Genomic DNA, 13,749 nt, shown 5'->3' with positions numbered 1-13,749 from the left:
ATTGCGGATTGCATGGGCAGGAACTAAGTCAGCCATTTAGTCCAAGTATTTTAGTCGCAGGAGCAGCGATGGCGTAATGGTTAGAGCATCCGCCTCGCATGCAAAAGGTCCGTGGTTCAAATCCCGATGCCGCGCAGTTCCCAACCGGATAAAAAAAAAGTCCGCGTGGTGATGGACCTGTATGAAAAGGCCTGGGATGCGGCCTCACCGGTACCCACCGCCGGGAACGCACTCCCTCACCAGAGAAGGACTGGCCACCCTGGTGCGGTATCTGGACACTTCCTCCCACATGCATACGTCAAATAACTCATGGGCCTCAGTCCCCAGCAGCTGCGAAGCAACTGACCACGGCGGCGGTCAGATCTGTAACGCAGCGGAGGGTGCTAAGAATCTCTGGATCCGGACAGGCCGCCATTGGAACCTGAACATGGCAACGTTTAACGCTAGAGCCTTATCTAGTGAGGGAATTCTAGCTGTACTGTTCGAGGAGCTAGACGGTGTTCAATGGGATATAACAGGGCTCAGTCAGGTTAGGAGGACAGATGAGGCTTATGCGGTGCTACAGAATGGGCACGTCCTTTGCTATAGGGGCTTGGCTGACAGAAGAGAACTGGGAGTGGGGTTCCTATTTACAGCAACATAGCTGGCAACATAGAGGAATACCATAGCATTAATGAAAGGGTGGTAGGTATCGTAATTAAACTGAATAAAAGATACAAGGTGAAGGTGGTACAGGCTTACGCGCCTAAATCCAGCCATGATGACGCTTCAGTTGAAAGCTACTATGAAGACGTAGAATATGCAATGTGTAAGGTAAAAACACAGTATATTATGCCGATGAGAGACATTATTGCAAAAGTAGGGAAGAAGCAGGCTGGAGACCAGGCACTAGGAGATTATGGCATCGGTACTAGAAACGCCAGAGGAGAGCTACTAATAGAATTTGCAGAAAGCAATACTTTACGGATTTTGAATACCTTCTACCGAAAACGAGGAAACCGCAATTGGACATGGAGGAGCCCTAATGGCGAAAACAAGAACGAAATATACTTTATAATGAGTGCACACCCAGCCATCGTGCAGGATGTGGAAGTGGTTGTCAAAGTACGATGCAGTGACCATAGAACGGTACGGTCTCGAATTCGCCTAGACTTGAGGAAAAAACGACAGAAACTGATACGCAAGGATCCAGTCAATGAGCTAGCACTGAGAGGGAAAGTACAGGAATTCAGAGTCTCGCTTCAGAACAGGTAGTCGGCTCTTAGTGAGGAAACCAACCTTAGCGTAGATACAATGAATGATAATCTGACGAGTATCATTACGGAGTGTGCAGTGGAAGTTGGAGGCAGGGTAGTTAGACAGGACACTGGCAAGCATTTCCAGGAAACGAAGAATTTCATTAAGAAGCGTCAAATCATGAAAGTCTCAAGTACAACAGACAAAATAGAACTGGCAGAGCTTTCGAAGTTGATTAATAGGCGTAAGGTATTTGAAGTAAGAAGGTATAACATGGAGAGAACTGAACACGCTCTGAAAAACGGAGGAAGCGTGAAAGCAGTGAAGAGGAAACTTGGGATAGGCAAAAATCGGATGTATGCACTAAGGGACAAAGAATGCAAAATAACTACCAATATGAATAGGATAGTTAAAATAGCGAAGGAGTTTTACAGAGATCTCTACAGTAGCCAGGACACCCACGACTTTGTTACTATAAGAACTAGTAGCAACCCAGATGACACCCCACCAGTAATGATAGAAGAAGTCAGAAAAGCTTTGGAGAGCATGCAAATAGGCAAAGCTGCTGGTGAGGATCAGGTAACATCAGATCTGCTGAAAGATGGAGGACAGATTGTGTTAGAAAAACTAGCCACCCTGTTTACGAGGTGTCTCCTGACGGGAAGAGTACCAGAGTCTTGGAAGAATGCTAACATCATCTTAATACATAACAAAGGAGATGACAAGGACTTGAATAATTACAGGCCGATCAGCTTGCTCTCTGTAGTATACAAGCTATTTGCAAAGGTAATTGCTAACAGAGTAAACAAAACATTACAATTCAATCAACCAAAGGAACAAGCAGGATTTAGAATAAGCTATTCAACAACCGACCACATTCATACTATCAATCCGGAAATCGAGAAATGCTCAGAATATAACCAACCACTATACATAGTCTCCATAGATTACGAGAAGGCGTTTGATTCAGTAGAAATATCAGCCGTCATTCAGACACGGCGAAATCAGGATGTAGATGAAGTATATATAAACATCCTGGAATAAAGCTACAGGGGATCAACTGCTACCATAGTGCTTAATAAAGAAAGCAACAGAATACCAATCAAAAAGGGTGTAAGGCAGGGGGACACAATCGCCCCAATGTTATTTACCGCGTGCTTACAGGAGCTTTTCAGAAGCCTAGAATGGGAACACATAGGGATAAGAGTTAATGAAGAGTACCTTAGTAACCTGCGCTTCGCCGATGACATAGCATTGCTGAGTAACTCAGGGGACGAATTGCAACTCATGATTACGGAGTTAGACAAGAAGAGCAGAAAGGTGGGTCTTAAAATTAACCTGCAGAAAACGAAAGTAATGTACAACAACCTCTGAAAAGAGCAGCGCTTCGAGATAGGTAATAGTGCACTTCAAGTTGTAAAAGACTATGTCTACTTGGGGTAGGTAATAACCGCGGAGCCGAACCACGAGATTGAAGTAACTAGAAGAATAAGAATGGGGTAAAGCACACTTGGCAAGCACTCTCAAATTATGACAGGTAGATTGCCACTGTCCCTCAAGAGGAAGGTATATAACAGCTGTATCCTGCCGGTACTTAGCTACGGAGCAGAAACCTGGAGACTTACAAAGAGGGTTCAGCTTAAATTGAGGACGACGCAGCGAGTAATGGAAAAAAAAGTGTTGGTGTAACTTGATTGATATGTGGAGTTTAACGTCCCAAAACCACGATATGATTATGAGAGACGCCGTAGTGGGGGGCTTCGGAAATTTCGACCACCTGGGGTTCTTTAACGTGCACCCAAATCTGAGCACACGGGCCAACAACATTTCCGCCTCCATCGGAAATGCAGCCGCCGCAGCCGGGATTTGATCCCGCGACCTGCGGGTCAGCAGCCGAGTACCTTAGCCACTAGACCACCGCGGCGGGGCGGTAGGTGTAACCTTAAGAGACAAGAAGAGAGCAAAGTGGGTTAGGGAACAAATGGGGGTTAAGGATATCATAGCTGAAATCAAGAAGAAAAAATGGACATTGACCGGGCATGTAGCGCGTAGATAGGATAACCGCTGGTCATTAAGGGTAACTAACTGGATTCCCAGAGAGAGAGACAGAGAGATAAATAGAGAGGAAAGGCAGGGAGGTTAACCAAGCTTGGCTCGGTTGGCTACCCAACACTTGGGGGGGGGGGAAAGGGAGAGTAATAGAAAGGAAAGATAGAAAAGAAGGGGAGTAAGAAATCGAAGGATGAATAGAGAAGGCAAGCGGGTTAGGGGGAGACAGAAGGTTAGGTGGGCAGATAAGATTAAGAAGTTTGCGGCTATAAATTGGCAGCAGCAAGCACAGGACCGGGTTTAGTGGTGGAAGATGAGAGAGGCCTTTGTCCTGCAGAGGACGGAGTCTGGCTGATGCTGATGATGATGATTTTAGTCGTCAAGGTGACTAGCTTCCATGCTTCGGTTATCTGGGTGGGCCTCTACGGGCTATTAAAATTTGCTGAAAGTTCACCCACGTAGATTCAAGGAAATATGCAGTTACTACAACTGGCTCTATAACCAAAACACAGTGCCGACGTATACCTTAGAGGAGACCAATCGGGCAAAAAAATTCATAAATACTGAAAATGAACTCAACGGCATGTACAAAGGATTCCTTGTTTAACGGTCTATCAACATCCTAGAATTTCACAGAGAAACAAACTGTCTTACCTAAAGAACTGCAGCACACAGATTGTCTACCACACTGCTTACTGTGCCCTGGTCCCTGTATGCGTTTTTAACAAAACCATATAGATTCACATCACACAGTAAAAAAACGGGGTGGGGGCATGTATTACGTGCCATGCATGTACAAACGGACTCCCGTCAAACTGCAAGTTTGTTTGCCACAATAATGTACCGCCCCCGTATGCATCTCCAGTCACATTGTGCGTATTTCAGCATAGTGATCCTCTTACACGTTTGACAACAGGGTGAAACAAGACCAAAGCATACAAAGTAGAATGCCGAGTTGGAAGCATATACTACCAGCAAAAACAGACTGAAGAGCGTAAGGACCATAAACTGGTTGTCAAGTGTTAGTATTGTACGAAATAACAATGCTCCGGACGCCCTCCAAAAAGAAGCCCGAAGAAAATAGATTCCACCAACTCTATAGAAGCGAAAGCTATCTCCCGCACAAAAGGATTGGCGATGTTTCAGCTGAATAGCCTAAATAGACCTATGTCTACTTGTAGAGTTTGCCACACAATAACCTCGAGACCGAACCAAATGAGCACCGAGTGGAGCTGTGAATGCTTGAAATAGAAGAGTGTCGCCCAATATGCACAACAAATACAATGCAGGCACACACGAAACAAAGGAGGCTAGCTGCTGCACAGATTGATTGATTAATGTTCCAAGTGCTCCAGCTTTTTATGCAGTTCAAAGCAAAAAAGGCATCACTATGCCACTACATTGCAGAGTGTGAATAGATGCATTTATCATGGCCGAAAAAACATACGGATTGGTCAATGAATCTCACAGCAGTGGCATATGGCCGCGAAATACAGGCGCCAAGGGTGAACCATGGCAACAAATGTTACCCAAGCATAATCTAAGCAATGATATGAGTCTAATATATTTTACATATATGCACTAAAAACACATTCGCCTAATGGTGGCTAAACAGCATACAATTTTGAGGTGCGATAGATTCTGTGAATCTTGAGACAATCCGCCTTCGAACAGCTCTGCATGGTTAGAAGGCAATATATCACCGACGTTAAGGGGTTGCTCAGCATTCCTCGGGAAGCTGGTAGCCCAGCATGGGTCCAGAGCCGTTGGAATGTCTCCCGTGGGCAGGGCAAGATGTAGTCAGTCATCCAATGGTAATCCACTAGTACTGGCTGCAGTAGAGTGACGTTTAACAGCAACGCCAGAGTTCTCGCCAACAGTGAAGAAAAAAGAGTAGGCCATAGTCAAGGGCTTTTTTTCAAAATGCATTCTCCTAAAGGCAAGCAAGAGGCAGGAACCAGAAGGTGAAGCCTTGTGGATGAATTTACACCATGGCCACCGTACTGAGATTGTCTGGAGGTTGTCTTACCAACCCAAGAGGCACATGCCGGTCATGGAACGCAGTGCGGGTTTGGATGAAACATCCAGTGATAAGATCGAAGGTCAAAGAGCTGTAAGAATACCAAGAAATCACAATTAGATGTCATGACAACATACAAGGTACACACAGCAATGCAAGTGTACGAGGGCATACAATACTTGAGAATGCGAATGTCTGCTTAGCCTGTGAACGGACGATAGAATGGTATTTTTATATATAAATGGCAAAGTACCGGACCCGACACTTCCAGTTTTTAAATTTTAATTGCATTAACTTCATTCGCTTTAATTCACTTCAGTTTACATCATGATTACCACACAACAGCTAAACAAAACAATGGCCCCTATGCTTTAATTGGGCTATTTTTTTAATTTGGTCATGCCTTAGAAAGAGAAGCCTCTTCAAAATTGCCCTTTTATTCTTAGCAAGGGCCCCACCCTGCCAAGCACATACCTAAAGTTAGCATACCAGGTTTTATTGTTCAGAAGGAGCCCCACGCATAAGGTATGAGTTAACCTCTCGTGAAAAGTTTCCCGCTGACCACTTTCAGTACAAGTGGTGCTGGCCAACACTCCCATGCATACACGTACTGAGATAGCTAACAAAGTAGACAACGTTGTGCCTATGATCACAGTTGAATCATCTCCGGTGGGATCACCATAAAAACTGACCCAGACTTCTGTTGACTGTAAACAGGAAGAAATTCGCCATGTTTTTATAAGGACTTTGTGAGGACGGCATTAGTTCTGATTCGGTCAACAGAAGCCTGAAAGCCGAAGAGAACGTGAAAGGCCAGTTTGAGTGGTGTTCCCAGCAATTAATGAACTGTCAGTCTTTGATAGCTCATGGCCCCTGATTTACAATACTTTCATTGCTAATGCTGCGTGGAAAGCTTGTTCGCAGCTGCGTAATTGGGGGGAAAATACCAAGAATTGTTATATGTACGTGTCAGATCAGCCACTTTTTTTTTACCAGCCTCATCGCGGTGGTCTAGCAGCTAAGGTACCCGGTTGCTGAGCAGTTGGTCGCGGAATTTATTCCCGGCTACGGGGGCTGCATTTTCGATGGAGGCGAAACTGTTGTAAGCACGTGTGCTCAGATTTCGTTGCCCGTTAAAGAACCACAGGTTGTCTAAATTTCCCGAGCCTTCCACTACGGCGTCTCTCATAATCATACGGTGATTTTGGGACGTTAAACCGTACATAGTAATCAATCAATCACTTATTTTTAGCAGATCAAGTTCATTACGAACATAGCGCGTAGGTATATGGGAAAGAGAGTAGAGGTGTACGAACACACGTATATCTTGCTACTGGCTCACACACTCTCCAAACCTTTTATCACAGTTGAATAGGCTTCAGCGCGATTTTGACGAAGACCACAGGAGACACACAGAACACAGAGGAGCGCTCATCGGTGTTTTGTGGGTCTCCTATGATCTTCGTCTGAATTGCGCTGAAGCCTATCCAATTGTGTACCAAGTCGCCCAATTCAATGTGCTTTCATCACAGCTTTCGCATCGTAAGGTTGGGCCAGTCCAACACACCGCAACGCCTTGAGATTCGGTACTCACACACTTTGCAAAACTTTCAGTGCCCTCTTTCACAATAGTTGGCCAGACCGAATTGCAGGAGATTATGGTCCCTTAATTTTACTAGTGCTGGAGTACATTTGTTCAACGAAGGCTTGCCAGTGCTAAGCCATTTGCAAACAGAATCTGCAAATGCAGTCACCGGAAAAAAAATAAAGTGCTTACCCGCCTGAATGCAGACCGCCAAGCAGGGAGATTGAATACTACGGTCAAGGATGCTGGACACGGGCACTTCACGAAGCAAAGGCTGGACGACGTACGAGAAGGACCAGCGCTTGTTAACTGCATGTGCCAGACGCAAACGTTGCGATGCTGGAGAGAAAGAGAAACACACATTTTAGTCATTGCGAAACATGGTTCACTCGTTCCACCGACGTACTATAGTAGGGTACAACTATAGAAGACAGGAGAGGCCCTGCCTAGACGACTGAAGCGCAGCAGCCAATCTGCTTCGCGCTAAACAAATAGTTCCGCTCAAAAAATGTGACTGCTTCTAAAGCGATATTTGTCTTCATAAATAAGATTTGTGTATCGTGACGAGTGCTTTGGTAAAACTGTAAAGATAGAAACGCTACGGCACATGCTTGATCACACATACCGATAAGCAACGCCCGTGACGCATCATGCTCGATTTGAGAAGTGGCATAGAAACACATTTTAAAGCTGGCATATCTGAATTGAAACACTATCGTACACCGATTATCGTTGGCGTGCTCAAAGTGCTCATTCGGGCAGCTAGACGCTCAGTTATCTAGACGCTCAGCTATCTAGACAGAGCTCTTGATGTTTGCCTTAACTGTAGCAGTTTTCTGAAAACTTTCCGTTTTGTCGGCGATTACCTTGTGGTTATAAATTGGAATGCTGATATCTTCGAACATGTTAGCAGTGATCTCACCACATTTTTCAAATTGCGCCTGTCGCCACTGTCTATCACACACGAAATGTTAGCAGACAGCACTATTCGGCTTCTGGATCTATGACGGACGTTTTTAAATTAACATACGTGCTGGATGTATGAGCCGCGAGCACAAAAACATGTATTGTTACCGTACACAACATCACATATCAAATCAGTGAGAAAAAGCATTGTTCTAACATATTTTTTCAATGCACTGGAAAGATCATGTCGACACGCTGTCGCCGGAAGTTTCCTGGTGCAGATGCGTCAGCTCGAAGTGACAGGCTATCCGAAAAAACTGCTCACGTCAGTAGCTGAAACAATATACGGGAGAAAGAAAAACCGGTAGAGATAATGATCAGCAGGTAGCCGTAGAAGCTGATCAATGCAAAAGGTGTCAGTGATACCTTACATGCATAGCATATCACATCGTCTCGAAAAAAGTGGACAACATTGTGGTGTGCCAGTGGTTTTTTCAGCACCCCCATAAACTGTCATACCTATCGTGTGTAGCCTGTGCTGTTGAGAAAAAGAAACACCAACGCACTACCAAGCATTGCAAACAATATGTAAAATGTACTAACAATGTCATCAATCGTGTTCCTTTTTTATGCAGAGGATGCTATCTAGGCCAAACAGAAAGGTGTAGGACTGACTGTCTTCGTGAGTACAATAATGTGCACAATGCTAGAAAAGGGTTTTCGGCCGTGCATTGCCGCTCCTGCGGTTGCACCCTCCCCCCCCCCCCCACCTCTTTGAGGGGGGTAGCGACTCTGCTGCTTCGCGTCCCATCAGGGTTCTCTTCGGCGAGATGGTCCAAGGTTTAGGGGTGAAGCTCTTTATGACGTGGCTTTTGCGTCCCTCATTGTAGTGCGTAACCATCGGTGACACATGCCCGAAAGAGTGGTCCCTAGAATGTCCGCTGGATGGCGGCACTTGTATATGATGAATACATGATGAAAAGATGTGAGATGGCTGTACTTGGAATGTTCCCTAGATAGACGCACAGACGGACAAACAGACATAGGGGCGGACGCACGTACGGACAGACAGAAGGACGTCCGCTCGAACAGACGCAAGGACGGACGGATGGACAGACGGAAGAACAAACGTACGGACGGATGCATAGATGGAGGCACCGATGGTCACACGAATGGACGGAAGCATAGATGGGCGCATGGAAGCAAGAATGATTGGATGGACGGAAGCACGGATGGACTGACTTAAGACCGCCAAAGTAATACCAGTGTACAGGCCACAGGGTTCAGTTTTGGGCCCTATATTGTTCTCTCTTTATATTAATGATGTCCCGCGATCCCTACAGAGGTCAAGGGCACTGATGTACGCGGACGACACTGTTTTAGTTTTCACAGGACACTCCTTAGCAGATTTACAAAATGACGCGATGACCGATTTATCGAACATTTCGGAATGGTTTGCCAGGAATCAGCTGACTGTTAACTGTACTAAAACAAAGTACATGGTATTTCACTCTCGTGGGAAACATATTGACGCTGAATCTCTTAACCTAACAATAAACAACGCTCCTATTCAACAAGTTCCTTGTTTTAAATATTGAGGCGTCACTTTTGATGAACATTTACACTGGCATGAGCAAGTACAGAGTGTGTGCGCAAAGGCAGCCTATGGCTGCTATTCTCTAATAAAAGCTCGCCAATATTTTCCACAAGCTATACTTCGCACACTCTACTTTTCATTGTGTCATTGTCACATAGGTTACTGTCTGGAATCGTGGGGTGTGACGTACAACAGTTATCTAAAAACTCTTGAACGACTTCAAAAGCGTACACTGAAAATGATAAGCCAAGGTGAATCAGTAAGTAATATTTTCCAATCACAACGCATTCTCTCGGTTCCGATGTTGCGTGACTACAAAATTGCCGTTTCAGTAAATAACATAATTAATAGAAATTCACCTTTGCCTGCTGATCTTTTTTCAATTCCTAAACGCAATACGCGACATGCTTCGAATGGTAATTTCAATCTGCCCAAATGTTTTAATGTTTACGGCGAAAGATTGATACAGTTTAATGGAACAAAAATATGGAACATGGTCCCCCTAGAGATTAAAACGGCACGTAATTTCAGCATGGCATGTAAATCATTTTTTCTGTGGAGTAAAGACATGTAAGCATGTGTGTGTTTGATTCGATTTTCATTGTATTTTTTTAAGTGCCTATGTATAGAAACTAGCTGCAAGCTAATAAGTATGCATATCTGCAGGCAAAAATGTATTACTGCGCTATCTGTATCATATTATTGTTTTTTTTGTTTTTTTTTGTTTTGATGTTGTTACCTCAAAGCTGACCTGTACACTTTTTTATGTTGCACATTGTATTGGACCGTCCACTAGCCACTTTAGGCTATCGGTCCAAATTATCCCTGTAATTGCATATATCTATTCATGAAAATAAAGTTTCATTGATTGATTGATTGATTGATTGATTGATTGATTGATTGATTGATTGATTGATTGATTGATTGACGAATGCTTCGCCCCAACAATCATAATTCACTCCATGAATATGCTGTGATTTTTTTATTCATTAGGCTTTTCGTTCTGGCACTGCAGTCACAATGAAACACTCGACTGCGCGGTATACCTTACCAAAGGTCGACATGGAGTGGATGGTATTTCACATTTACGTTGGGATGCTATTGCTAGTAGTGATCATGATAGTGGTATTCACAATGATGATGATGATGATGATGATGATGACATTTATGATGGAACTGCGCATGCTGAGAGCAGTCGTTTCCTTCCTTCAGAAATGGTCAGAGAAAATCGGCATCCACACTCGCAGGAATCTCGTGGAATCATCTCCGTGAAACGCGACGACGTGGGCTCCCTTTGATAGTCGCAGCAGCCTTGTTATTATCGGATGCCTTCGACTACTCCCACAGCTTATTACAGACTCGCGTCCCAGCCGCGCATACATGTGCGCGGGAGACACTGGGTGCATGCTTCGTAGAACGCATAGATGGGAATAATGCGGGAAAGGTGACGTTTTAGGAAGGAGAGAGGTGTTGACGTCGATAGATAGATACGTGGTGTTTAACGCTCCAAAATCACCATATCGTTATCAGAGAAGCCTTAGCGGAGGGCTCTGAAAATTTCAACCACCCGGGGTTCTTTAACGTGCGCCCAAATCTGAGCACACGGGCCTACAACATTTCCGCCTCCATGGGAAATGCAGCCCCTGTCGCCGCCAGGATTTGATCCCAGAGGTGTTGACGTCAACCTTCAACGTAGGTTCTGGCAACCAGCCATTCTCACTGCCCTCCCGCCCCCCCCCCCCTCCCCCCGTCTCGCTATCATGCGTTTTCCTGCAGAGGTGCGCTTACGGGCACACGCATCTCGTATCACGTGATCAAATCGCGCTTTACGCACTAATCTGCACGTAGTGAGTCGCTGTCCGTGGGTCATCCAAGCATCTCTGTAAAAGAGAAAGAGACGAATGATTTGAAGGGGAAGGGGGTGTTGCCGCAACCACGGTATGGCCCCACCCCTTAGACAATCGCAGTGTTTAACTCTGTCAATGCTGGCGCGGCCGACAGCGATCGCATCGGGTCCCTGTCGCTGCGTGGGCGGCACAGAAACCCTGCCGGTAGATGGTGAGTTGTGAAACGGAAACTCGAAACGAAAGGCGGTGCATGAAAGTCAGATAGAACCACAGTGGCAAAAAAAAACGAAGATGTGATGTAAATTTAGCATATAGATTTGAAACACGGTCGCATAGTTTAAACAAGGACCTGTGTTATTGTCCTCCATAGTGAAGCTGCGGTTGTGGTTCTCAGACATAATTACAATCCCTAGTCGTCGCAAAAATCTCTGGTTCTGGTTGTCTACAACATTTTGCATTACGTCCTGGTTGACCCGCCTACTTTATTATAAAGTATGTCAGAAAATTTAACTAACTTGTTCATATTGATAATGAGACTCCGTTCTTTGTCTCTCGGTGCATACATTTTGTTTTTGCCTATGCGCACTTCTCTCGTCACTGGTTTTGGGCTTACTCTGTTCCAAAGCATGTTTCTTACCATCCCTATTCGAGCAGCCACCTAACGCCGGGACACCTTCTTTTCTCAGCCACCTTACGCATATAGGCGAAATTCAAAAGGTCTCCGAGTTTTTTCTTGCTTGGTGAGTTCATGGATTTTATGTTGTGGCACTTTATGATATTTTGTCTCCATAGAGGGCCTGCCAGGGTCCCACTTATAGCAACTTAGTCTTCTTCTTCTGTGTACACTCTTTAATCGTATTTCTTATACCATCATTCATGCCTTAAATGCCAAAGTCATCTTCTTCATCTGGAGCAAAGTATCTGTGCGGGACCGGCATCCTGAATTTCTATGCTTAGGCCCGTGTACTCAGATTTGGGTGCACGTTAAAGAACCCCAGGTAGTCGAAATTTCCGGGGCCCTCCACTACGGCGTTTCTCATAATCATATGGTGGTTTTGGGACGTTAAACCCAACATATCAATCAATCAATCAATTTCTATGCTAGCCCATTAGCCTCTAAACTCATTGATTGGCTTCTCGCGTACCAGTTCTTTCTCCTTCATGAAGTCTAGGAGAATTTCGTTTCCTGCTTTCCGAGAATCACTGTGTAATCTTCAGTTCAGTATGAGCTCCTGTAGTGTGCCTCCCGCTTTCTGCCCCATTGGCAAGCACCACCAAGGTGCCCCTGCTGCCCATATTTCTTTTGAAAGTAGAAGCAAACCACGATTCTTGGTCTGAGAATGCTTGCCAAGCGTGCTGCACTCTCATTTTTATTCTTTTAGTTAATCGAAACGCACGGTTCGGATATTCGTTCACGATCTATACCCCTTAAGTATCCCCTAAAACTGTCTAGTGGACATTGTGCTCTACGCAGACCCTAAAGTGGTGGTATCGAGTCCAGGCCGCGGGGCCCACATTTTTTTTTTCAATTTTCATTGAGAGGATTTCTAAAGGCCCGTGTAGTAACGAGGCCATTGAAGAAAACCAGATGACCAAAATTTACAGAGCTGTCCTGCACAGCATTTCTTATAGTATTGCCATGGTGACGGAACATAAAAACCTAACAATTAATGTAATAATGTCCAGCACAGAAGCATCCATTCGCAATATCCGCTGCTTAACTGTCTATCGCATAACGTTGCGCTCTAAACATGCTCGCTCAGAGAGTCGTGCTATGTTATTGCATGTTAAAAAAAACCCTATCGTCGAAATTATTCGCAACCCTCGAGAACAGCGCAAGCTACAAGTGGCGCTGTAGTCGAGGGTTGACGTTAAGCCCCCCCCTCCCCCCCCCCCCCGGGTCAGCAGACTAGGATGTAGTTTGTTGGTCCCTTTTCTCCAGGCATCCTGATTTCTACTCTTATCCCGCTGGTTAACCGTTACACACGCAAACTTCGCCAAGCAAATCATAAGACTATGACGCAAAAGCTTAAACAAAAACACAGACACGATGACGAGGCAAAGAACGACATAAGCAATAAAAGTGAGGAAATCCAATGGTGAACTAAGAGTAAGCCCGCCCACATGCCTTCAGCTCGTTCACGGATTCGAATCGACGTCGGCGCGAACGCTATAATCGCGAGATGACCGCAGAGAAAGCATACCCAGACAACACTCGACGACCTGAGGTCGTCCTCATATGGTACAAACGTCCTCGGCAGTTTCAGGACGTCCTCATTTGGTCCTCTAGTCGACACTTGCAGGATTATCCCCAAAATGCCCCTTTGAGACCTTTTTAAGGACGAAGAATTGTCCTGATATCGTCTGCTCGAGGACGTTTTGAGGATATGCATGTTTCGTAGGTGCATGCAGCTTTCGCAATTCGTGTTTGGTTAATTTTCTGGCTGTTAACGAATAAGTCCACGGGATTTCGTATGCCTACTTTCGAGTCATAATAGTAAAGTACTTC

The sequence above is a fragment of the Rhipicephalus microplus genome, chromosome 7 (genome assembly GCF_043290135.1).
Source record: "Rhipicephalus microplus isolate Deutch F79 chromosome 7, USDA_Rmic, whole genome shotgun sequence".
NCBI lineage: Eukaryota > Metazoa > Arthropoda > Arachnida > Ixodida > Ixodidae > Rhipicephalus > Rhipicephalus microplus.
This window is presented reverse-complemented; position numbering follows the sequence as displayed.